The sequence below is a fragment of the Hermetia illucens genome, chromosome 4, assembly GCF_905115235.1.
Source record: "Hermetia illucens chromosome 4, iHerIll2.2.curated.20191125, whole genome shotgun sequence".
NCBI lineage: Eukaryota > Metazoa > Arthropoda > Insecta > Diptera > Stratiomyidae > Hermetia > Hermetia illucens.
Window position 1 is genome coordinate 82119797 of NC_051852.1, and position 27082 is coordinate 82146878.

Consider the following 27082-nt stretch of genomic DNA (forward strand, 5'->3'; position numbering starts at 1 on the left):
GACGAGCTGGCTAGGAAAGGACCAGCGAAGCGGGTATACGAACCAGAGCCAGAGCGGAAATGGGTTTGTTCGCCTCAGAATTCAAGAGAGGTTGTTTCATCCATTAAAGTTAAATCATTTATTAGTCATAAAACCAAAACACCATTATAAACGTTAATGACTTATGATAACACAATTTAAGAACATGTGTGTGAGTGACGGAGAGACAGACAAGCAAACAGACGAACAGACAGACAGACAGTAAACCGATTTTAATAAGGTTTTGTGTTTAAGCTTAAGATGCTGTTACGCTGTTACACACGGAATTGATAAGTTTGAACTGCTACTTGGCATGCACGATAATGTCCTCCTTAGTACCCCCAGGATGAACTTAAGGAGAGTTTTTCAGTTAATTTCTAAAAGTTGGTAATATACTATTAGCAAATTTATTTGAACAGATATCGGATTGGAACATCTCTCAAGGCTTAGATTTCACATAAATGTTTTACACGAAACCTTAAATAGGGCTGGGGGAAGTAGATTCTTCATAATAATAATCGTTGGCGCAACAATCCATATTGGATCAGGGCCTTGAAGTGTGTTAGAGCACTTCATTCAAGACCGTAACGGTACACTACAGTATATTGTAGGAGGCAATGTGGTCAGCATTGCGCTCGCCCGAGATTATTACCCTGATTTGACTCAGGTACTCATTCACAGCTGAGTCGACTGGTATCCGACGTCAAATCACGATACAAATTCCACTGCCACCAGTGAGATTTGAACCGCGACCTTCCGTATGACAGCTAGTGCTCTAACCACTGAGCTATCCGGACATTCTTCATAAAGGTCACTTTAATATTGCACGTGAATGACAATTATTTTCGCTAATTATGACGTCAGCAGTTTATTTGCATGGCTTTGGAACTACTATAACTTTGGCGTTTAAGGCCAGATTTCCATGAATTCTATATATGTGTATACGAAAGAGTGTCTATGCTGGTGCAAAATTTGGAAGTCCTAGGATGAATTTGGGGATGGCTTTTAGTCAATTTCTGAAAGTTGGTAATATACTATTAGTAAGCTTATTTGAGCAGATGCAGGAATGGGACATATTTTGAGGCCTAGATTTCATATAAGCGCACTTTCCTAATTTTTTGGGAAGTTTCCGAAAATGAGTCCTGTCTCACTTTAAGTGCGTACGTTTTGACTTCATACTCACGCACTTTGCAATTCACGTCAAAACTGAAATCAGATTCGGAAAGTATTAATTGAGGCATTTGATTTGATATTCCATATGACTATATTCGATGAAAAAAAATTTACATCCGCCTTTAGATGTGTGGTCACTAGACTATGTCTATGAAGGTCTAGCTCATCCCCTTAAATAATTATTAATTTGATATGACGTATATAATTTTGTACTACTATCGTCCATGTTCTCCATATAGGTCCAGCGTAATGACTTTTTCAATGATCATATTGCAGATTAATATCACATAACATATACGTTCATTTATTTAATTTCTCAATAATAAAATTCAACAAACATAAAACGCAACCTTCATACATTTCCATATAGAGGCAATACGTCCATAAAATTTGCAATAGAAAAATCAACAAACATACGCATTACCTAGCTTCGAAATTAAACGCACCCCTACGCACTTAATTTATACTTCGTTGTCCCCCCAGATTTTTGAACCCCAGGGATGCTATCATTTCCACTGTTTTGCGTTAAAAGAACAAACCAAATGGGGGTGAAGCACACCCACATTTGCCTGAAAACATAATTATGACTGAGAGGCAATTACAATTGTGCCTGGAACACTCTATAATTTGCTCTCGCAGCAGGAAATTCATGTGGAACCTTTTGATGTGCGTATGTAAGTAAATATATTGTTTGTTTTTGGGGGTTATTAATTAAAATTGAGTGGTTTCAAATAAAAAGTACGCTTAAATGAAATTCATTGATTTATATCCATTGCGCATTACGAGAAAGGCAAGAATTTTAAGTTTACCCTAAAGGAAGCCACTCGGATGCCGATCAATGATGTTAATGTTTAATTTAATGTGGCAACATATTTACCAACACGTAAAAGCCTATTTCAATTGAATTCGATCTTTCTGCAACTCCAAGAGTTTTACCAGATATTTCAAAGTCTATTTTGTTGAACGAAAAGTCCTAAATCCAGTCCGAGGAATAGGAAACTGAGCGAGAATTTAAGTTTTCTTATTTTCTCTCTTTCACATTAGTGGGTTCTAAACCAAACATAGAACTAGGATATTCATACATACTAGCTAGCGGAAGAGGCTGTCGTGCCTATATATATTTCCAAAACTTCTGCGGGTACTGGAAGAAGTGTATATTAGAATATTCGTGATTGAAAATATGCTTTAAAAACTGCTTCAAAGGTCCAGCCATATTAATATGAAGTGGCTTTGAAGACCTAGTCGGTGGAGGCAAATTGACTTTTTCGTTGGAACAACATATATCAGTGGTTTCTTTCTGAAACTGGAAAAAAGTCAAATAATTAACTTTTTTATGGAACTAGTAAATCAATGATACAACAATATTTATTAATTATACGACCTAGCTAAAATTTATTGTTAAAGAACAGGTCAATTTATTAAATAACTTGACATTTAAATTTAGAGAACAATATCAACAACAATTACTAAATATATCAAGTACCAACGGGAGGTCATTGTCTTGTGGACAATATTGACGGAATAACAACCTAAAATGTACAAATTGCCTTTACCGAGATGGAGTAGGCGGTACAAGATCTTTCATCATCATCATCACCATCAACGGCGCAACAACCGGTATCCGGTCTAGGCCTGCCTTAATAAGCAACTCCAGACATCCCCTTTTGCGCCGAAGTCGACCAATTCGATATCCATAAAAGCTGTCTGGCGTTCCCATCCCCCGGATTAAGTGACCCGCCCACCTTAACTTATTGAGCCGGATTTTATCCACAACCGGACGGTCATGGTATCGCTCATAGATTTCGTCGTTATGTAGGCTAGGGGATCATCCATCCTCATGAAGCTGGCCAAAAATTCTTCGGAGGATTCTTCTCTCGAACGCGGCCAAGAGTTCGCAATTCTTCTTGCTAAGAACCCAAGTTTCCGAGGAATACATGAGGACTGGCAAGATCATAATCTTGTACAGTAAGAGCTTTGACCCTATGGTGAGACGTTTCGAGCGAAACAGTTTTTGTAAGCTGAAATAGGCTCTATTGGCTGATAACAACCGTGTGCGGATTTCATCATCGTAGCTGTTATCGGTTGTGACTTTCGACCCTAAATAGGAGAAATTATCAACAGTCTCAAAGTTGTAGTCTCCTATCCTTATTCTTCCTGTTTGACCAGTGCAGTTTGGTGTTGTTGGTTGGTTGGCTTTCGGTGCTGATGTTGCCACCATATATTTTGTCTTGCCTTCATTGATGTGCAGGTCAAGATCTCGCGCCGCCTGCTCGATCTGGAGGATGGCAGTTTGTACGTCTCGGGTCGTTCTTCCCATGATGTCAATATCGTCAGCATAAGCCAGTAGTTGGGTGGACTTAAAGTGGATCGTACTTCTTGCATTTACATCAGCATCACGGATCACTTTCTCGAGGGCCAGGTTAAAGACGACGCATGATAGGTCATCCCCTTGTCGTACACCGTTGTTAATGTCGAATAGTCTCGAGAGTAATCCTGCTGCTTTTATCTGGCCTCTCACATTGGTCAGGGTCAGCCTGGTCAGTCTTAGCAATTTCATCGGGATACCGAATTCTCTCATGACCGTGTACAGTTTTACCCTGGCTATGATATCTGGCTTTAAAGTCGATGAACAGATGGTGCAACTGTTGTCCATATTCCAACAGTTTTTCCATTGCTTACCGCAGAGAGAAAATTGAATCTGTTGCTGATTTGCCTGGAGTGAAGCCTCTTTGGTATGGACCAATGATGTCTGAGTGTATGCAGAATACATTATAGATGGTACTCAGCAATGTGACACCTATATAATTGCTGCACTGCTTGATATCTCCCTTTTTATGTATGAGACAGATAATGCCTCTTTGCCAGTCGTCGGGCATTGAATCGGTGTCCCATACGTTGAGCACAAGTTAATGAACCACTTGGTGAACTGGTCACCTCCATATTTAATTAATTCGGATGTAATTCCATCTGCTCCTGGCGACTTATGATTTTTAAGCCGACGAATTGCACGAACTATTTCTCCTATACTTGGTGGTGGCGGTATTTGTCCGTCGTCTTCAGTGTTCAGGACCTCTAACTCGCCAATGCTCTGATTGTTCCGTAGTTCATTAAAATACTCAACCCATCGCTCCAATATGCCCATTCTATCGGAAATCAGATTTCCCTCTTTGTCTCGGCAGGATGAGCATCGAGGTGTATCCTGCTTCATCCTGCTGACTTGTTGGTAAGACTTGCGCGACTGGTGCAATTGCTGCCTGTACTTTGCTAGTTCATAGACTTGTTGGTTCTCCTAGGCTTCCTTTTTCCGTGTGTGAAGTCGCTTCTCCACTCGACGAAGTTCGTGATAAGTCTCTGCGTGTGCCACGTTCTTTGAGAATGCAACATTACTCGGTGTGCAGCATTCTTCCGTTCCTTAGCTAGCTTACGTTCATCGTCAAACCAGGAATTCCGAATTAATAAAATAGGGATTAACAAAAGTAACTTATATTATAAATAGTAAAATTTATTAATATTTAAAAGGGGTGATCTTATTTTATTGTCTCCGGATGGCTCGGGTGATTAGAGCGCTGGGTTGTCGCATGGAAGGTCGCGGTTCAAAAGTCACTGTTAGCAGAGGGAGTGGCTGTCGTGACTCAGCTGTGAATGAGTACCTGAGTCCAATATGGATTGTTGCGCCAACGATTATTATTATTATAGTCTTATTTACTCCATTATTGGTGGCCTCTCTGAAGAAACTGCAGAAGCGGACGTTTCATGTGAACGCACGTACGCAGTAAAGTGTTGCTCAGAAGTTTTTGTGCTAGAAAGCAAGTATCATATAAGACGGAATTTTCGGAATGATCGCTCGTGCCGTGAAGTTTCCAAAATTCGCCACCCAGAAAGCCAAATATCGGAAAGAAGGGCGGAAGAAGATCAATTTTCTACGAGTTTAAGTATAATTTCCTTGTCAGCATCGGCATCTAGTAATCAATTGCATCACCACTCATCACAGCAACAACCAACCAACAACCAACCAACATCATCTTCAACATGAGCCGCAGAGCAAGCTGACATCACTCCGTGGAAGGCATTGCAAACGATCAATAATGCACTATTGAACCACCAGCAACAGCCTACATTTTTAAGGTTTTGTTTGTAAAACAAAACCTTATTAAAATCGGTTTACTGTCTGTCTGTCTGTCCGTCTGTCTGTCTGTCTGTCTGTCTGTCTGTCTGTCTGTCTGTCTGTCTGTCCGTCACACGCATTTTTCTCGGAGACGGTTATAGCGATTGACACCAAATTTGGTAGAAAGATGGGAACTGTGAACGCTCACGCATATAGTAAGTTACATCCTCTTACGACGAATTTAAGGGGGGGTCCCCATACATGCAAAAGGGGGGTGTAAATTTTTTTTTCATCAAATATAGTCATGTGGGGTACCAAATTAAAGGTCTCGGTTAGTACTTTTCGAAGCCGGTATTAGTTTTGACTTTTGCTGAAAAGGTGGGGAGTGCGGGGGGTTGAAAGTGGTCATTTTTTTAACGAACCCATTCTCAGGAACTACCAAACCGAAAAATCTGGAAAAAATCAGGGGGCTGCCACTATATGGTGCCTAGGCTCCGAAATACCCTCCATATCGATACCTGTTCAAATAAAGTTAATAATAGTATATTACTATAATTTTTAGTAATTGACAGGAAAATGCCCCTTAAGTTCACCCTAGAATCACAAAATTTTGCAGCAATGTAGGCTACAGTATAGATCATGATCCTGCCAAATTTGGTGAAAATCGTACTATTACTAACAAAGTTATACTAGGTCAAATCTGCGCTCCTCTGCAAATTCAAGACTATGAATGTCAATATCACTTGAAAGTGGCTTTTTTCACATACATAATATATGCATATTTTACGTGCTACATGCTAATGGGACAAATGCACGTCCAAATCTCCTTATAAACGAAATACACAAAACCTTTCATACCTGAAGCGTCTAGCTTCCGGTTTCCCGACTTGTTTTCCTTGTTGTTACAATCTTTGCAGATGTCGGATACTACCTAATACTTGCACGGACTGCCAAACATTTAGGCTTGAACGATCCTACCTACTTAAAAACTAAAGGGGCGCTGGTGGTGGTGGCCAGTGGTAGGTCAATGGGAAAATCCATCAAGAACTCCTCGCAACATCGCGCAGAATGCAGAATGTTTGAACCAGACTGTGTGAGTGTCCCAGGACATCAAGGGAAGCCGTAAGTGATATAGGTACAATACCTGTAGCTGAAAATATTATGGGAACTACAACCACCCCCTCGTAACGCCAAATTTCTTTGATTTCCGAGCCAGCGGCTCATAGTTCTCATTCTTCTCCACGTATATCCGTTCAATGTTGCTTTATGGTAGGTAGCAATATCAATAATATACGCGGAGCGACCTATCTTGTCAACTAACAGTACGTCAGGCTTGTTGCGTGCAATGTGCCGATTAGTTAGAACTTAGCGGTCCCAATACATGCTGTAAGCAGAACTATTAAGTACTGCTTGCGGCTCATATCGATAACCCGGACATGTACGTTTTCTTTTCCTTTATTATTTGTAGTGACCGCGGCTTCGCCACGGGAGCGGAATCTCATTCGCCTCTTTCTGAAGTAATTTGCTCAAATAATGCATATCATAATATGCAATTACCCTAATGTTCGCCGCAGATAGCACATTATTGAATGCGTTCGGACGAATTAATCTTGATAGAGGGGAATGATTTGTCGCATCCGTTGGCGCACGCGCTGCAACATGAACTTAACAGAGTTCAAGGCAACGTAGCGGCCGTTCTGGGTTGAACAGCTGGACTTGGGGTGAGATAGACAAACAGTTGAGGAGGAGGAGTTTTTTTCTTTGATTGGCACTGGGAACGGCCTTATCGACGTTGTGCGGAACGATTTGAGTAGAAAAGTTTTTTTTTCTGTTGGCACCGGGAACGGAGGTGAAAAGGACGTTGTGGGGAATTATAATATTATTGAATTACTGTCAATTAGGAAATCTAGTCCGCACTTTTGATTCGAGCAATCAAAAAGGGAAAAAACCGAGTTCGCAGGATTCTTGTGCTGTAAATTGTCAGAAGTGATTAAAATATATAAAAAGGTTTCTAAAAAAGAAAATTTATTACGGAAATTGAAGAGCAGAAAAATCGCTCCAGGGGGTTACCGGTTCGACGGTGTAGTTCGTATTTTTCGGAAAAAGCAGCTAAATGCAAACTAATTGTCGACGGTTCTAGTAATCTCCTAGAAAATTTCATTTTGCAATGGACTTTATACTAATTAACATGGACTACATTTGAGAACTTAAAATTATCGCTACAAAGGTCAAAAACTGCTGTAATTAACAGTGCTTAAAAAAAAATTTTCGATTGGAAAATAAGAGACCCATGGTTACAATCACGAAATGAAATTTTATACACAAATGTTTTGTCGGTGAAATCGACGGGTTTATATTCTACCATTGGTTAATTTCATTTCATAATCAAGGATTCTGTGTTGGAGGAGATCGTTTCGTTTTTGTCTCTTCATCATAAAAGAAAGTCGGTGGAAAAGGGCGCACAATGATGGATTGTATTGCTGTGTCATGAAATTGGAGCAAACGGTTACTAATTTTTGAATTTTTGAATATTGAGGCAACCTCTTGTTGACGCGGCCAAGCGGCGAGTTTTCAGTATATCTCGTTTATTTTGGCTACAGAACATCACAAACAATGTTCCTTTGACTCGTTCATTTTCATTTTGTTGCAATATCGTTGGAATAGTAGGATCGGATCGAGGAAAAACGGCGATACCATCTAAAGTGTTGTATTCTGAATAAGTAACTTAATAATAATAATATCAACAAATAATAAAGAAATTAGCTAAGAATTTTATACATTGAATACTTAATTATTTGCAGCGAAACGAATCAAGCACAACTACACATCACGCCGAGCTCGGAGTGAACCATCGTGTGAGTTTCATTTTTTAAGGTTTTGTGTAAACACAAAATCTTATTAAAATCGGTTTACTGTATTTCTGTCTGTCCGTCTGTCTCTCTCTCTGTCTGTTTGTCTGTCTGTCTGTCTGTCCGTCACACGCATTTTTCTCGGAGACGGTTATAGCGATTGACACTAAATTTGGTAGAAAGGTGGGAACTGTGAACGCTCACGCATACAGTGAGTTACATCCTTTCACGTCGAATTTAAGGGGGGGTCCCCATACATGCAAAAGGGGGGTGTAAAATTTTTTTTCATCAAATATAGTCATGTGGGATATCAAATTGGTTTTGACATTCGTTAGAAAGGTGGGGAGCGCGGGGGGTTGAAAATGATCACTTCTTTAAGGGGCCATTCTCAGAAACTACCAAACCGAAATATCTAAAAAAAATCAGGAGGCTGCCACTATATGGTGCCTGGGCTCCGAAATACCTTCCATGCCGATATCTGTTTAAATAAAGTTAATAATAGTATATTACTACAATTTTTTGTAATTGGTTAGAGACCCCCCTTAAGTTCATCCTAGTACCATGAAATTTTGCAGTGATATAAGCTATAATATAGAGCATGATCTTACCAAGTTTGGTGGAAATTGCACTATTACTAACTAAAGTTATAATACCTCAAATTTGTTGCTTCTTTGAAAATTGAAGACTATGAATGTCAAGATCACCCGAAAGTGGATACTCTCACATAATATATGGATATATTACGTGCTACGTACTAAGAAATACACAAAACCTTTCGTACCTGAAGCGTCCAGCTTCCGGTTTCCCCTCTTGTTTTGATTTCTTTTGATTTCGTTTCTTATTTTTTGATTTGATTTTTTTTTCTTTTATATATTTTTTTTTCCTTCTTCTACTTTTGAATTTTTGCTTGTTCTTTTTCATATATTTTCTTATTTTTCTTTTCTTTTTATGATTTTATGAATGAATTTAGGAATACAGAATGAGTTGTAACTATTATTTTTTTTTTATTTGAGGAGTTCCCCCCTCTCTCTTATTCCTTAAGCCCGCAGAACTTTATAATGGCCTGAGTTTAGAAGGGATCCTCAGGGGCCGCGCCTCAATCACGATCTGAGGCAGAAGAAACCATGATCGGGATTGTGATCCATCGTGGAGACTCCACGCGCGCGGTCGAGCCGTTTTTTTTTTAATTTTCAAATTTAGGTCGCATTCTGATTGTTATTCGTTAGGCCGTCGCGAATTTCTTGTGCTGTCTATTTTGAAATCCCCCACGCATCGGAATAGACACGTTAATTTTGTAGTAATGAAGCGGCCCTTCACGGTCAATTTCGCCAACTTTTTAGGCCATTTAGGATGATCGTCTGATCCTCCTATTTTCCCTAAATTCATTTCATATTTATATTATTGAATAGATTAAATTATTATTCTCTTTGTAAAGTAAAAAACGTCGGCACTGCCTCTTTCTCTCATCGTAAAAAAATACAATGCCGCAAGAGACGACTCAGACGGTTTTCATCTCATCCGCTCTTTTGTTTCTTCGGGTCTCGAACTTGGCTCATTGGATTCCTCGGTAACTGCCGCGGCCGTACAGGTGTCGGCGTTTTGGCGTAGGAGCCCGACAGCATGGTTCCTCCAACTCGAGGCCCAATTTACTCTGGCCGGCGTCACAGCGGATGCCATTCGTTTTAATTACGCGCCGGTCGGCCTGAACTTGGAGGCAATTGAGCTTACCTACGACGTCCTTGATAACTACTCTAGAGACAATTAAAAGAGGAGCTCTTAAAACGCCTGTCACTAAATGAGACGGCTAAACTTAACCACTTACTGACAGAGATTATGCTAGGTGACTGTGTGACAAGCCAACTGAAGCGTGAAATGAAGCAATTGGGTGCTGGCACAGAACTTCTACAGTGTTTATAGCTATGGAGGCTTCCGAGGAGCACGCAGGCCATCCTGAAATGTGCCCGGTTTGGGGTCTCTGGATACGTTAGCCATCATCGCAGATAAAATTCATGAGGCCCACCTCCGACCCATGGATGGTGAGGTATCTCGGGGCAGCTCAAGTCAGTCGGCTCAGCTGCAGCAGATGGTGACAGCGTTAACAGCAACCGTCTCTGAGTTGGCTGAGGCGTCGGTGCTCTCCTTTCGGGAAGTGGGACTAGTTGAAGGTTTAGATCTGCTTCCCAAAATGGGCAATAGGTTAATAGGCCCTCGGGACCTTCCACAAGTTCCGAGGCATGCTGGTACTATCGTAGATTCACTGAAAAGACTAGAAAATGTACCACCCGCTACAATTTTTCACCAAAAAAATCAGACTATTCATAACAGGTCCCTCATTGACCCCACAACTCCCACAATTCTTACCCAGCACTCTTTTCATCGTTTTTGAAGATGTTGCCGATGCACGTATTCGTGCACTTCTTCAAAAATACCACAACATCACTACCGAGCGTAGTCTCTCTGAGCACGTTAAGCATGATGTTCAGCACGACATTAACACTGCTGGGTCCTCATTTTTCTCTAAGGGGCATTCGTTACCACCGCAGAAGTTCGCAGTTGCCAGGAAAGAGTTCGAAGAGCCTCTTAAGGAGGGTATTTGCAGACCTTCAAACAGTTGTTGGTCTTCTCCACTTCACATGGTCCCTATGCCAAACATTGTGACAACTACAGACGTTTATATGCTCAGACGATTCCAAACCGTCACCAGATCCCAGTGATCCATGATTTTGCGATCCTTGCAGCTCCCGAAGACATTTTGGATATATATATTTGGATGATGTTCTGATCACGTCTTCCTCTGAGTCCGGGCATTTAGAATACCTAGAATGCATTTTTCAACGACTGGTTGATGCCGATCTCGTTCTCAACGATGAAAAGTGCAAATTTCTACAATCGCAAGTGAGATTCCTCGGCTACCCGATTACTTCTGAAGACATCCAACGGATCCAGTCAAGATGCAAGCGATTTCGAGCTTTTTAGTTCCGAAAACTGTTAAGAATTTAAAAAGGTTCTTGGGCATATTAAACGTCTATCGTCATTTCTTGCTCAAGGCCGCTTACCAAAACCAACCGCCTGGGTCCAAAACCAAAGACTTCCGTCTGACTGCATGTTTCACGAAGACTGTCCAGGTCGTTCACATTATTCACGGAGAAAGAAAGAAAGAAAGTATTTCACGCAGTTCACGATCTGGCGCACCCAGGCATTCGGGCAACGAATTGATTAGTCACCGCGAAGTATTTCTTGCTGTCCATGAAAAGAGACATTCATTCTTGGGCCAGTCAGTGCATCGCATTCCAGAAGCCAAAAAACACAAAGCACCTGAGGAAAGAAAAAAGAGTGTGGCACTGTGGCCTACTGCACAATCTTATAAAGAGGCCCTCTGTCGAGAATGGATTCCACACTTTGGTGTCCTGGCAATTATACTCACCGACCAGGGAATAAGTCTTCCCTTTTCACAGAGTTGGGCAAACCCCTTGGCTTTAAACGCCACCGGGCAACCACGCACCACCCGCAGTCCAATGGGATACTCGAAAGATGGCACAGGATACTGAAGGCCGCTATAATAGCCCAAGATGACTCTTCTTGATCACAGGTCCTGCCACTCGTTCTACTTAGCTTCCAGACAACCAGCCGAGAAGAACTAGCTGCAAGTCCCGCGAAGCTAGTAAACGGGGAAAATCTGAGACTCCCCAGCTACCCTGTACTCGACATCAGGCTGGGACTCAATGCTACCGGTCTGCTGAAGGACCCAATGCCAAAGCTAAAGCCGTGGCTAATATGCCCAGGGATCTCGAATCCTGTACACATGTCCTAATTAGAACGGATGCTGAAACCCCCCTTTGGTTTCTGCTGGGGCTGGAGTGTTGTGGCGGAGCGCAAAACTGCGAATCGCATTAGCCATGACATCGAAAAACAATTTTTAACAGCAAAAATTGTATTCGGTGCCAGTTGGAGTTTGAAACAAGACAAGCCGGAAGAGAGAGGTGATTCCTCTCTATTTAATTTATTTCGTGTAATTTAATTATTAATAAAGATTAATAAAAATAATTAATATTATAAATCATACAATTTCTTAATATTTAAAAGGGGTAATCTTATTTACCCGATATATGTATAAACATGTATAAACTCAAAGTAAAATCATATTGGTCATTGCATGCGTGACTGTTTACAGTTTCTCACCAAATTTCGTATCAATAGGTGTAACCGTCTCTGAGAAAAGTGTGTGTGGCAGGCAGACACCCATTTTAATAAAGTTTTGCTTTACATGAAACATTAAGACGAAATATCAGCAAATAGTCTATTGCCCCCAGTTGATTGGGTTCTAAGATATTAGATAACGTCGTCCGAGGCGGCTACGGACGCTTCTTTTATTATGCATAGGTCTTTACGATGCGGTTTTCCAAGTTATTAGTAATTAGGATTTTATTTAAAAAAACGTACGCAAATACGATCCGATAAAAGTACATAGTTGAATCGCTATTTAACCATCCTCTGTAATTATCCCACGTGTTCCAAAAGTCATATTGCTCAGATTAAATTTGCAATTCAAAAACAACTACTGAAGCAATCAAAAAAGAACTTATTTTCAATTAAATACAGGAGAGGCTATAAAACTCCTACTACACATTCAATTTGCACAAGACAAGAAAGAAAGGAACCCGGAGGAACATTTAGCCCTTCCTATATGAATAGGCAAAAAGTTGAGTTTGAAAAGTTTTTCTGCACAAATGGCGGCATCGTGTTCATGTTTCAGTCATCCAAGAAACGTACTGAGACGTGACTTTTCCGCCTTCCAAACGTACTGGTTTATATGGAAAAATTCAAAGTTTCTTAAGCTTATGGTAGTTGATTTATTTCCTAAATTTCCCTGGAAATATCCTCGCTTTTTCAGAAGAAACCGTTACGGTAGACTGAAAGCAGAATGTAGCAGTACGTTCATAGTACATTTGGGAACCCTTCTCTCAAAACTATAAATTTAATTTTCTATTTGAACCTCTGCCTCCTATTGCTTTGAATGCCTGGTGTGAAAATCAATTATTTTTGAGGATACGCGACGAAACAAATTGGGGTATTCGTCGCAGTAAATTGCGAGATCCAAAATCCTACCATAGTGCACTCAGCGCCATCTAGGTAAAGTCGGAAATTTAATTTTGATGTTTTCAGGATTCTGAGAAGTGAAAATTGGAGAGTTCAACTAACGCTGGAGTTTTGACGGACACGCAAAATATGTCCTGAATGCTTCTTCATTTAAAGTTTAACAAGCAAGCTAAGGAAGAGAAGAAGAACCGAAAGAACAGCGTACGCAAATTGAGTTAATTAGATTTTGAAGTAGAGTAAGAAGCCAGTTGTAAGCTGAAAGTTGGGTGCTTTAGTTATGAAAGGTTTATGGCTTCCCCCTTAAAAAACTTTTTTCCACATGCAAATAGTTACTAATTTAATCACATTTCATACTAAGTTCAGCTCATACGAGTATGTACATATGTAGCAGAAGCCAACAACTGAAAAGTGAACCAAAAGACTTATTTATTTGTTGCATTTGATTGCAAGATTACGTACTTTCACAGTTGTTCCATTAATCTAGAGTTCAGACAGTGTCTTTATAGTTATAGTCCTGCATTCCGGAGTAGATCTACTTCAATTCAATTTGTACAAAAACGAGTACAGGCATTAATTCTAGAAAAAGTTTCAAAAACCTATGATCTTTAAAGCCTAACTTAACTAACTTAACTAAACTTACATGTAGACTAAAAATTGATAATTAGAGCTTTTCCTAGAGGATTGTTGGAGTTACGAAGATTCCTTTGGAAATCCTGCCAGGCTTTTAGAACCAATAATTTAACTAATTTCACATTCGTTAGTGAGTGGACCGGCGTATTGAAAAATAAAATGGCTTCTTCATTATCATCTTCAAACATTTGTTTTGAAGGATTAGAGGCTTCTTAAGTGCACGACCGCGTACTGTTGGCCTCAGTGCGCGGGCTCCATATATAATTATTGGCTGCATAATAGTTTTGAATATAATTAAGTTACTTTGGGTGGAGAGTTGCGACCTCCTGCCAATTAATGGGTACAGCGTATGCATTGATTGGGAGATTTTGCAACAGTTTTGGTTGACGTTATCCTGGTAAGTGAATTTCTGGTCGAGGTGCATACCCAAGTATTTCATTGGTTTATTCCATCGGACCTGTTCACAGAGAATTAAGGGATTTGGCAAAAAACGAGGCGCCCGTCTTTTGGTGAAAAACATAATTTTCGTTTCTAACGCGTTAATTCTAATTCTCCATTTGTGAAAGAAATCTCAGAATGTTGGGACTAGCGGAGCTGTGTCCTCAGCATACTTTGCTAGGCTGCAATTTTGGAGCTGAGGAATTTCCGAAATGTAAATTTTAAATAGAACTTATATATGAGCCCTGTGTTTTGTGTTCGTCTTCTCTGACAAACTTCCTAAGCACGTTTTTCCACTCGCACATAGCTAAAAATGCAAACTATTCTTCTATATATTCAACCGCGCTGTTCATATAAGTTTATTTTATGTGATGATGACGTCATATACGTCATAACTATAACTCTATAATTTTGTTAACAATTGATGGATTTCTTTTAAACTTTCCATATATTTACATACCCAATCTCAGAAATAAGATCAGTTTTAAAAAGTACTAATGAAGTCCTTTCATTTCATATCACGGCTATATTCAGTGAAAAAATGTATACACCCGCTTTCGCATGAATGGGGAGCCCCCCTCCCCTTAAAGTTAAACCCCTTAGACACAAAATGACGCCACTTACTGTTCCTGATGAGATTTGAATCTCAGGCCACACCTTCTTACCAAATTTCATTACAGTTGCCTAAGCAGTTTCTGAATAAATCGGGTGTGACAGACAGGCCGACAGACATTGAACCGCATACATGTTAATGGAATTTGACTATGTGGGTTTCAACTAAAAGTACTTTTCGAAACTGGTCCCATATTTTATATCGGGAGAAACGTAGAGGAGTGAGGGCTCAAAATATGATCATCTGGTTTTTGGCTCCTTTTTCCCAGAGAGTTGCCCTTACGGCTGTAGATGCTTTATGTTTGTTAATAAGGAAAGCGGCGGGGACCACTCCCGAAATCACCATCACGGCCAGTTTTAAAACAGTGCGGTAATTAGACGGTACTCCCAAAGCTCTGCATCTCTGCACTTGGGCAATGCACCTCCTTGTCAAGGGCATTACCCCATTCTTCTGCGACAAAGAGCAGATCGAACTGCTTGCCCCCATAAGAAGACACCTTCTGATACATATAAGGCCGCCAACATTTACCATTTGCTGACATCACCAGCCACCCATTCGCTTATCCGCTGCGTCAATATGCCAAGTCTACTTTGGGCTTATTCGGCAGCACGTGCCGCAACGTCATCTGCATAACTGAGCAGACGCGACTGTTCTGGCTTGTCAAGATTTAATAGACTATCGTAGGAAGCGTTGCAGGATCTCCGTGCTACTCCCGACGTCATCTCCACCCTCCTCTGCCCCCCCAGCATCTCAAAGGGCAGGGACCGATATCTCAGATAATCCCTCAATATGCACAAGAGATAATTCAACACGTGGAATGAGTTTTCTAATATTCCTAACATATCTGTCCATCTTATGGTATTGAAGGCATCTCTGACATCAAGATTTACGGGGAGTACAATCCGCCGGGTGGTAGCGTCCGGATAGCTGAGTTGTTAGAGCACAAGGCTGTCGAACGGAAGGTCGCCGTTCAAATCTCACTGATCCAAATGGATTGTTGCGCCAACGATTATTATTATTATTATCTGCTGAGACGACCTGCATAACAGTATCCACTTTGGATTTCTCCGCTCTGAACCCGAACTCCGGCAGCACGGATTGCTTCAGCGAGTTTACTCGTGGTGAACTTTTTGAAGCGGTATCAAGCATACATAGCGGCTGGGATGCAGGCAGCAGCTGAGGGTTTCATTTTCCTTTGTTAATTAACGCGAGCCTCGCTTCCTTCCAGCGACAAGGAAAAACGCCTTCTTTGAAACAAACAGTGTTGTCTGTGAACCCCTATACATAGGGCAAATAGCGATATTTTGTTTGAGTTTGAAGTGCTCCCCATACATACGGAAGGAGAAGTAAAATTTTTTTTTACAGAATATGGTAATGTGGGGTATCAAATGAAAGGACTCGTTTAGTACTTTAGGAAACTGATATTGGGTGAGGGTTTAAAATGTGTGCTCCAAAAATTGAAGCTGGTCTCGTTCCCAGAACCTATCCAACCGAAAAATCTGAAATCTGAATCACGGTGGTGAATCTTTACAAAATCTTGTCCTCAGAATACATCCCATTTCAATTTCTGTTTAAATAAAGTCAATAATAACATATTGTTTAGAAATTTACTCGAAAACCCCTCTCAATTTCTTCCTAGAAGTACAAAGCATTGGTATAAGGTATAATATAAGGCGTAACTTTGGGAAGTTTGAACGAAATCCAACTATTATTAACAAAGTTAGTGGCGTTGAAACTTTTGCATTTCATGAAAATTAATTGTACTTTAATAGGTGCATGACGCCATTATCATACGAGTATAAAGTGAAGTGAAGTTATGTGAACAGCGGGGTCCATGGGGACATTCTAATGTTCCTTTTTTAGTTTTTTTCAGTTATTTGTATATCAGTATCAATTAGTCGAGACATGTGTACGTATATGTAAGTGCCAATTAAGTTTGCGGGTAGTGCACAATAGTATAGACATATGTGTACGTTAGTACCAGTGGTATTTACTTTAAGTACATATTTGTATGCTTTTGTGCACGGGGTAAAGCGGAAATACGTGAAGATGCCTCAGATCAATTTGACAACGTTTGTTTATTTAAAATTAGCAAAATATTGATCTGAGTGTGTGATTTGTAATGCACACGAACCATGCACAGGGAGTTCCTCACATAATATGAACACAAAACCTTTTACCCGAAACATCCAACTTTCGGTATCCCCACTTGTTTTTGTTTTTTCATGGTGTGAACTGCTTGGTTGAGTTCTTTCATTGAAGAAAGTAGGCAGTCCACGGCGTCTCCCGGCTGCTGAATAATAAAGTATCTGCGACTCATTGCACAGACACGAGCGCAGATTCCACGAAACGTTCGACGAATTCCTGGTGCAACAAAGGGTGGCAAGGTGCTGTACCTGCCCCGAAGTTGTTACCACGGTGTAGAATCGGATGGGAAAGAGGTTTATCTCCTCAATCCACTTCATCGGCTGTCTACCCGAAATTGCTACCACGGATTGCGGTGAAATAGCTGCACCTAGACGTCGAATCGCGTCACGATGAGCGGTTTCGACGCCGTGCTGTCTATTACGGGAGCCCGACCCAGCCGCCAAGTCAGACAACTCCCCCGCTTATCCATACCAGACCCTAAGTTTCTCCTTCTCCTCATTTTTTGATTTACATTTTATACCTAACTGTCAGATATTTTGATAGCAACTTCGGTGAGTAATCTGCAAGACTATAAATTTCCTGAACTTTCCTCACCAACCCGCTAAAATGCTGCGGTGGCGTACAACCATTTAGACTAAAGCTATCCATCTGCCCTTCCATAACCCGGCTTTGCACCGCCAACGGCGAAGCTTATCATTTTAATTTCTTTCTTTCAGTTTTTTTTTTTATTTCTTTTTAAGGTTTTGTTTGCAAAACTTCTTTAACGGACCCATTCTCAGAAACTACCCAACCGAAAAATCTGGCCTCAAAATACCCTCCATATCGATATCTCTTCAAATTAAGTTACCAGCATATTACCATATTTTCGGGAAAATTGAGTAAAACGCCCCTTAAGTTTATCTTAAAGTTATAAAAGTTGGTAGTAGTATAAAATATAACATGAAGCCTATTGTCTCCAAGTTTGATTAAAATCATACTATTAGTAACAAAGTTGCAGTAGCTCAAAGTTGTCTTTACCGTGCAAATTTACAACCCGAAGTACTAAATCTGACATGCTAAATGCATATTCTTAACGGGCTACCTACAAATGGGATAGTTCTACACTCAAATATACTCACAGAAGACGCAAACAAAACCTTTCATATCTGAAGCGCCCAGCCTCCGGTTTCCCGACTTGTTATTTTTGTGTAAACACAAAACCTTATTAAAATCGGTTTACCGTCTGTCTGTCCGTCTGTCCGTCTTTTTTTTCATCGTTAAAAGGTGGAAAGGTTCAAAACCTACTGCTGGCTCCTGCCATACAGTTATGTGAGACTTCTACTCACTAAAACCACCTCCTTCTTCTTCCACTCTCCCCACGGAACTGCTATACGCTTTGCATCGTGGGGCTGGATCAGTTCTTAACTGCGGCGCATTATTGTTCGTTCCCTTTCTTGCTTTCTTCGCAGTTCCTCATGCCTTAGCTCTTGATGAATCATTTTCAGCTCAATTACCACTTGATTCCAAGCCTCCGTTGGTTGCAACATAAACCCCGCTATATTTCCAGGTGTTAAGCGCCTGTCTGCGATCGCCTCCAGCCTAGTTCGGTGTGCTGTAAACCTTGGGCACTCAAATACAACATGCTCCGCATTCTCAGCCACGTTACCACATCTTGGGTAGCATGGTGACTCGTCGTGTCCAAATCGATATAGATAAGCCCGATAACCTCCATGTCCACTTAAAAACTGTGTTAACTCGTAGCTTAGTTCCCCGTGATTCGCTTCCATCCATCTTCGAATGTGTGGAATGATACGGTAGGTCCAACGGCCAGTTTGTGCCTCGCTCCATCTCTTTTGCCATTTTGCGATGGATTCCCGCCGTGCTAGTTGCCGTCGAAGTACAATAGACTCACCGATTGCATACATTTTGCCGTAGAGACACCAACCTTCATCCGCCAAGATGTCTATGGGGATTGTCCCTGCCAGTACATATGCTGCTTCTCCTGATCTCGTTCGGTAAGCACTGCATACCCGGAGTGCACTTAGTCGATACGCCATTCCTAGTTTTCCGCAGTTTGATTTGTTTTCCAGAACGGTTGCCTAAACTGGAGCTGCGTAGAATAGCACGGAACTAATTACCCTTAAAATGTTCGGTAGTATCCTCGAGATCGTTACAGCGATGGAAAATGTTTTAGTTGCAGCGCACTCAATGTGTTTTTTAAAGTTGAGTCTTTTGTCAATCATTACTCCCAAATATTTAAGCGACTCTTGGGAGTAAATTGTTTTTTCATCATCATCATCATCATCATCATTATCATCAACGGCGCAACAACCGGTATCCGGTCTAGGCCTGCCTTAATAAGGAACTCCAGATATCCCGGTTTTGCGCCGAGGTCCACCAATTCGATATCCCTAAAAGCTGTCTGGCGTCCTGGCCCACGCCATCGCTCCATCTTAGGCAGGGTCTGCCTCGTCTTCTTTTCCTTTGTTTTTTCACCAACTTTAATTTTCACGGTCGCGCCTTTCCTTCTTTTGCTGTTTAGCACTAGTTCCGTTTTATGTTCAGCAAGTTATAGACCGGACTGCGCAATCTCCCATATCGCTTCATTTGCATAGGTTTCGATCTCGTCTAAGCGTTTTACCACTATTGTTACCCCGATATCATCCGCAAAGCCAATAGTTGTTAGGAAGGTATAGCGTCAGCAGTCCATTGTACATAATTAACCACAGTAAGGGACCTAAGACAGATCCCTGTGGTACGCCGCACATCATTGGGAATAATTTCTGTCCATCGTCCGAGTCGGAATATAATCTTCTTCCAAGAATAAATGCAACAACGATGCGTACAATGTACTTTGGAGCCTGTAGTTTGGTTAGAGCCTCTATGATTTTCGTCCACTTTGCAGTGTTGAATGCATTTTTTACATCGAGTGTCATCACTGCGCAGCATTTATCATCTTGTATTGCAGCGCGAGCCAGGCCATTCACCATGTTGATTGCATCGATGGTTGATCTCCTCTTACGAAACCCGAATTGCTTGTCGGATAGGCCTTCTTCCTTTTCCGCAACAGCGAGCAGCCTGTTGTATAATACTCGTTCAAATAGTTTACCAATGGTATTGACCAAACATATCGGTCGATATGAGGAGGGGTCTCCCAATGGTTTACCTGGCTACGAAATAAGTATCAACTTTTGCAACTTCCAAAAATACCTGGTGCTGGCCTGGCTGCCACTTTCAGGGCGATATTCAGGATTCCATCTGGCCCTGAGGTCCTATTTTCAGCGAATTTCCTTGCTACATCAAAAATTTCCTCTTCTACCTCTTCAGGAATTTCGTCGGGGTTTACATGAACTTTAGGCAGATTTTGGTAGTTCACATCCTCTGGCAAGAGAGTGTCCTCGCGTTCTTGAATTGCATGTGTAGCTCAACGAATTCAGGTTGATTTCTTCTGCGCTGGGAGAATCTCTTAGCTCGGAGGTTTTTCCGACATTCCTCAATTTCTGGATTCCACCAGAAATTGGCATTTCGTCTTCGGAAAGCGCTACGCCGTGGCATAGAGGCATCGCATGCCAGCTGCAATTTTTACACGACCTGTAAAGCTTTTTCTTGTGCGTTTCCCGATGATAATGTGTCATCTAAAAGTACCTCCTTGAACATTTCTTCATCAAATTTGTTAGTTACCCAGCTCATCGTTATTCTTTTTGGTGGCTTCATATAATTCCTACGCGAGGTTTGAAAGACAACAGCCTGATGATCGCTGTGTGTATACTCTTCGCTAACATGCCACTGCAAGTGTTTGATAAGGGTCGCACTGACGAAAGTGAGGTCTACTACCGATTGAAGTTCTCCCCTTCGGTATGTGTTGGCTCCCGCAGGGATCGCGTACGTAGATAATAACGAACGTGAATTGGGAGCGCTGTGAGAATTAAATAGCATAGGAAGAGAAAAAACAAAGATTCTTTTAGTTAAAATCGCGGAAAAATTGCCGGAAGGTGTATGGTGCGCGAGTGCTTGGAGATGAAGTGAAATCGGAGCCACTTCTTATTTAAACCACGAACAAAAATAGCAAGTGTTTCTTCTTTTTCTTTGTTCTTTCCTCGCTGAACCAGTCACTTGGTTGCGTTTTTTTTTCTTTCAATACATTAGCAACTGTTAGTTGAAAACATTGAACAAGTTGCACAGGAACAGGTTTCACAACGTTGAGAACAGCAGTGACAGCGCGGTTGCTTGTGGGGAGGTGGGCCCTGGTTCGATTACGTTCGTAGATTTTTTTTTTTCTATTTATTTCTAGTTAAACAAAGAAAAAATTACAAACAAAAATCGTAAACTGGACCAAATCGAAAGTACATCTAAGTTCTGAATCGGTCTTTGGTTCGTTAGCGGTTGGAGAAAGCGAAATAGCAACGGGAGTAACTTTTCCCCTTTATTCAGCTCTCTCACTGAGTGTTGAATAGAATTTTTTCTAGCCGACTTCATTGAGTTTAATTAAAGAGTGTAATAATTACGTGGTCTACACTACGCAGAGCTCACGCTTTCAAGTAGTGCGTAGCTTAGAGGGAGCACGTTTGGCCCCCTGCTTTTTAGGATCGAGGTTCAATCCTTTTTTTTTTGAAACATTAAGCGTTAATAAACAAACCCCAGTTTAGAACCATTTGCGGGTGGAAAGCCGTCAGTTCAATCTACAGCCAAAGCAAGAACGTGTTGGAATCAACTGCAAATTTGTTTTTAAATTACTTCATTGCAAACAGTGGAGGAAGCTGAGAATTTCAGGGGCTTCACACTAACAAAACGGCTAGTGGGGAGTCGCCTTTGATAGTTTTTAGCCTTAATGATCCTTTTAGGCGGAGAATTAGTGCGATCGCCTCCAGCCAAATCGAGTGAGAAATAGATGTCGGATCAAAGGGGCAGCAGCGGTGGAGTCAATTCTTTAAATGAGACTGACGCGTTCACACAGCTGGGATCAATGATCCAAAATCTGATGGAGTACGTTGGTCAGCGAAATAATGTCCACCGCACTATCAAAGACCAAGTGCATTCTATCAGGGCGACGTACTTTAAGGGTAAAGAGGACGGAAAAGCACGCGAAGAAAGTATACTGCCGAACAGCCAACGGAAAGTGATGGTTACCGTAGCAACACCAACTATGCTGAAAACATCTCTTCCCAAGAGGCTCTTTGACAAAGAAGGTATCCAAGGTGAAAGGGACATCTCAGCAATGCGCAATAAGCGACAAAGAGATCCCAACGAAGAGGTACAATCACCCCAACGGACAGGGAAACGCAAAAAGCAGAAACCAATGCCAGCGGAACGTAGGAAGACAGGAGACGGAAGCTTATCGGCCCACCCGGAAAAGGCCACTAACCGCGCCGAAGAATCTACCTGGACTAAAGTATAATAGAAGGCAAGAAACGGTTGCAAAGGAGAGCCAGGCCGGACGCGCTGATCATAACAAAAATCAGCGAGCTGACGTACGCGGAGATTTTGCGTAAAGTAAAAGCAGATACCTCCCTGACTGAACTAAGTGCTAATGTTACGCGTATCAGACGTACGCAGAAAGGTGATCTGTTGCTGGCGCTTAAAGCGGGTTAAGATGTAGGCGAAAACCTACGAAAAAAAATCGAAGTGTCACTAGGTGAGGCTGCGGCAATCAAAATGAGCACATATTCAGTGGTGATAGAATGTAAGGACTTGGATGAAATCGCCACGAAGTCCGAGATCTTTGAAACCTTCCAATCTCAATTAGGACTGCAGTCAGTGAGCGAGGCCAACGTGCTACGACTTAGGAAGGCGTACGGGGATACACAGATAGCGTCGATAAGTCTTCCTGTCGAAGCAGCAAAAAAGGCGAAAGCAGCAGGTAAAGCTCGTATTGGATGGGTGGTTTGCCGGAGAGCAAAGTCAAGTGCATACATATTTTAAGTGCTGGCAGTTCGGCCACATTGCGAAAGCCTGTACCAGCTCACAAGACAGATCTAGTCTGTGCCGTAAGTGCGGAGGGCAAGGCCATTTTGCGAAGGATTGCGACGGAAAGCCCAAATGCGTGTTCTGTGTCGAAATGCAAAATAGCGACAGCGCCCCCATTGCAAGAAGCAGTAAATGCCCAGTGTTCAGAAAGGCGTTCATTAATAAGTACGAATGCAGTTTATGTAACTAAATCTGAATCATTGTCGAGCGGCACAAGATCTGCTCTCCGAGAGTGTATTTGAAAATAATGTCGACGTAACTATTGTATGCGAACAATATGAAAATCTTCATAGCGGAGTATGGGTAGCTGACAAAAACAGCAAAGCCGCGATATGGGGCTGCGGAAGTTGTGCTATAGAAGATGTCACAAAACATCCAGGGAACGTGCCAAGATAGGAGGTATATACATCTATAGTTGTTACGCAGCCCCGAGCCTCACGCTGGAGGAATTCACTTTTTGTTGCTTGAGAAATTAACTTTGATGCCAGACGCTACAATCCCAAAATAATTGCCGGCGATTTCAACTCATGGGCAGAAGAATGGGGAAGCAGAAAAACAAATGCAAGGGGGCAAATACTGCTAGAGATATTCTCGCGTCTAAATGTCGTACTTGCAAACTCTGTCCGCCGTCTGTCCATCTGTCCGTCTGTTCGTCACACGCATTTTTCTCGGAAACTGTTACAGCGATTGACACCAAATTTGATAGAAAGGTGGGAACTGTGAACGCTCACGCATACAGTGAGTTACATCCTTTTACGTCAAATTTAAGGAGGGACCCCCCCCCCCAAACATGCAAAAGGGGGATCTAAATTTTTCTTTCATCAAATGTACCCATGTGGGGTATCAAATTAAAGGTCTCATGTAGTGCTTTTCGAAGCCGGTCTTAGTTTTGACATTTGTTGGAAAGGTGGGGAGTGCGGGGGTTTGAAAGTGATCATTCTTTTAAGGGGCCATTCTCAGGAACTGCTTAACCGAAAAATCTGAAAAAAACCATTAGGCTACTATATGGTGCCTGGGCTCCGAAATACCTTCCATACTGATATCTGTACATATAAAGTTAATAATAGTATATTATATTTTTAGTAATCGGCTGCAAAACCCCCCTTAAGTTCATGTTAGCACCATGAAATTTCGCAGTAATATAGGGTATAATATAGAGCATGATCTCACCAAGCTTGGTGGAAATCGCACCATTACTAACAAAGTTATAATACCGCAAAGTTGTCGCTTCCTTGTAAATTCAAGACTATGAATGTAAATATCATCCGAAAGTGGATATTCTCACATAATATTGTATATGCATATATTACGAGCTACGTACTAAGAAATACACAAAACCGTTCGTATCTGAAGCGTACAGCTTCCGGTTTCCCGGTTGTTTGTATTATATTATAGTTATACCAACTATTCCACCGAACTTCCCTTGTTTAAAAGGATATCTCCACATTTAATGTGTAGGGGATGCCCAGGCAGAGAGACCGATAGAGCCGGTGCCTCACCATCACTTGACGCTAGAGTATTTCTCTAAGGTAAAAAAATTGCAAGTCTTTCTTTCTTTTCTGATTCCATACACGTATTCGAGCCCGTATACCTATTGTTTAGGTTGTGATAAACAAAACCTTACTAGAATCGATTCAACTCATCTCACTATAATATCCCAATCCCAATCCCATCCCAATATAATATCTGCTCAAATAAAGTTAATAATTGTATATTACCCTATTTTAGAAATTTAGCCGAAAACCCCCATTTAGCACCCTAAGACATGTATCACATGAATGGCGGAGTTGGATATATCAGGGAATATGGGAAAACGTGCATAGGACATTTCTCGCGCAAGATGAGCACAAAACCGTTACATCCGAAGCGTCCAGCTTCCGGCATTTCGACTTGCTTTTGATTTTTCAGGATTCAAATCATGTACAAGCCACGTAAAGTTTTGTACTCAGTATGTAGGGAACTGAGATGTCCGAAAGGGCATGCAGGTGGTGATGGATATGCAGGGTCCACTCCAGGCTATTGGTTTTGCTCTGGCTGCCACCCTCAGTATGCACGATCAGTAAAAATCTCGCACACATGCCTCAGATGCAATTGGACCATAGTTTCAAATTAATTGGGTGTTACGCGCGTGAAACCGTTTTGCTTTACCCAGTTTAAATTCTTTAACCCATCTCATCAATCAACTTTAATCGATGACTCATTTCAATGCGAAAAAATTTAAAAGACTAAATTAATGTAATAATTTTGTAGACTATCAATGAAATTTAATTCAACAACGGCCATTGATCTTAGAGATTCCGAATTCCAAACAAATTAATTCCCAATGCTTAAACTTATTCTTTTGCCAATATTGCCTATCAATAAAACATAATTCCCAAATGAATTAAATACGGTCGATGACTAGGGTCAATTGAATACATTTCTTTGGAGAATCCAAAGAATGAATCATTCATTGGTTGCAAAGTTGTGACTAATGTACGGCGACTAGAAAAAGGAAAGATATATTAAATGAAAGAACACCAATCTTTGCTCCAGAATACCCTCATAAATTGGACTGCAGTACACATGCCTGCAAGTAGATAAAAAATCAAATAGATTTTGATGTTCCAATTGAGCTACTGATTGGGGGCACTTTCAAATTACAATTTAAGTGAAGTGAGGGGAATATTTCAAAGCTGATAATATTAAAGTAATTGTTGTAGATGAGCTATGTAGGACCATATTTTGTGAAACAGTCTGAACAACATATGTAGATTTGCATTGGATGTTCGTTCTTGCTCGTAGTGCAAATCGCAAGTTAAAAACTGAGGAAAACTTTGTGTTTTTTATGTAGATGCACAGATTTCTTATACAGGTAACATATATACAACCAAAACTGCTGTTCTTCTATTGCTTACAATGAGTTTATTAATTTAGGTACTGTGAGAATCTGTATGGCAAAGCCAGGCGCGTCAAATAGCCAAATAAAGAGACAGTCAACCTCACAGTCATTAAGTACGCGAACATCGTTTGGCAGTCATTGGAAATCTGGAAAATTAAGATTTCGCTGCTTTGCTGTCATAACATTCTAGTGCAGGTATACGAACATGCCGCATGTGCATGCCAATGCATAGATGAGATCAGCTCCTTTTTGTCTACGTGATTTTTGTGGCTACTTTTGATTGGGTAAACTGAACTTAACTGAAACAGAATAACGCAATCCTCGCTCGCTGCCTGCCGAAAGTTAGAAGCAAAAGCAAATGAATACTGTGGCAAAGACTTAAACTGAGTCTACGTCCGGGAATATACCGCCCGCATCAATTCGTCCTGGAGTGATATTCGTTGATGTAGTGAAAGTGCAGGCCAAAACGAATCTGCTTCCGACAGTCTTCAACAAGGACTATTTTCGAACTTTATTAATCTGCGAAATAATATAAATCAGTTCATGAATACACCATGATCCAGTATCTAATAAAAAGCCAAAATATGATATTGCAGATTCTTTCAAATAAGAACTAAAGCCAACAAAACACTGAAGTTATATTTTTGTTGAAAACTCATGACATTTATCTATTTCTAATATCTCTACGGAAAATATAATAAATTCAGTATTCCTAGCTACATCTTTTATGATGCAGAACACCGTGGAAAGAAAGCCAGAGGCGGTCCAGCGGTTTTTTATTAAACTTCAGTTTACATATTATCCACCCGAAAAAGTCAGTAAGGATTTCATTCAAGTATCCTCGTAGGGCCTCATCGGATTATATTTTTCTTAAGAGGTGGAAATCTACAAAATACTACAGTGTTCACCATCACTGAGAGTGTGGGATTTTTATCCACCAAGACCCTCTCTCGCTAAGCTACAACTGAGATTTCCCCATCCAACAGCTTTCTTTGCATAATTAGGTTTAGTTTTTATTGTGAGAAGAACCTGTGGTCATTCGCTGAGGAACTGGCTATTCCCCAGAAGCTTATATCTTTAGGCATCCTTTATATTAGCAAGTCGTTTGGCTTTACTCCTTTCAGTCGGCTCATTATATCAGCGATATCAGTCAATTTTCCGACTTCGTTATTTTTATGTGATCGTAG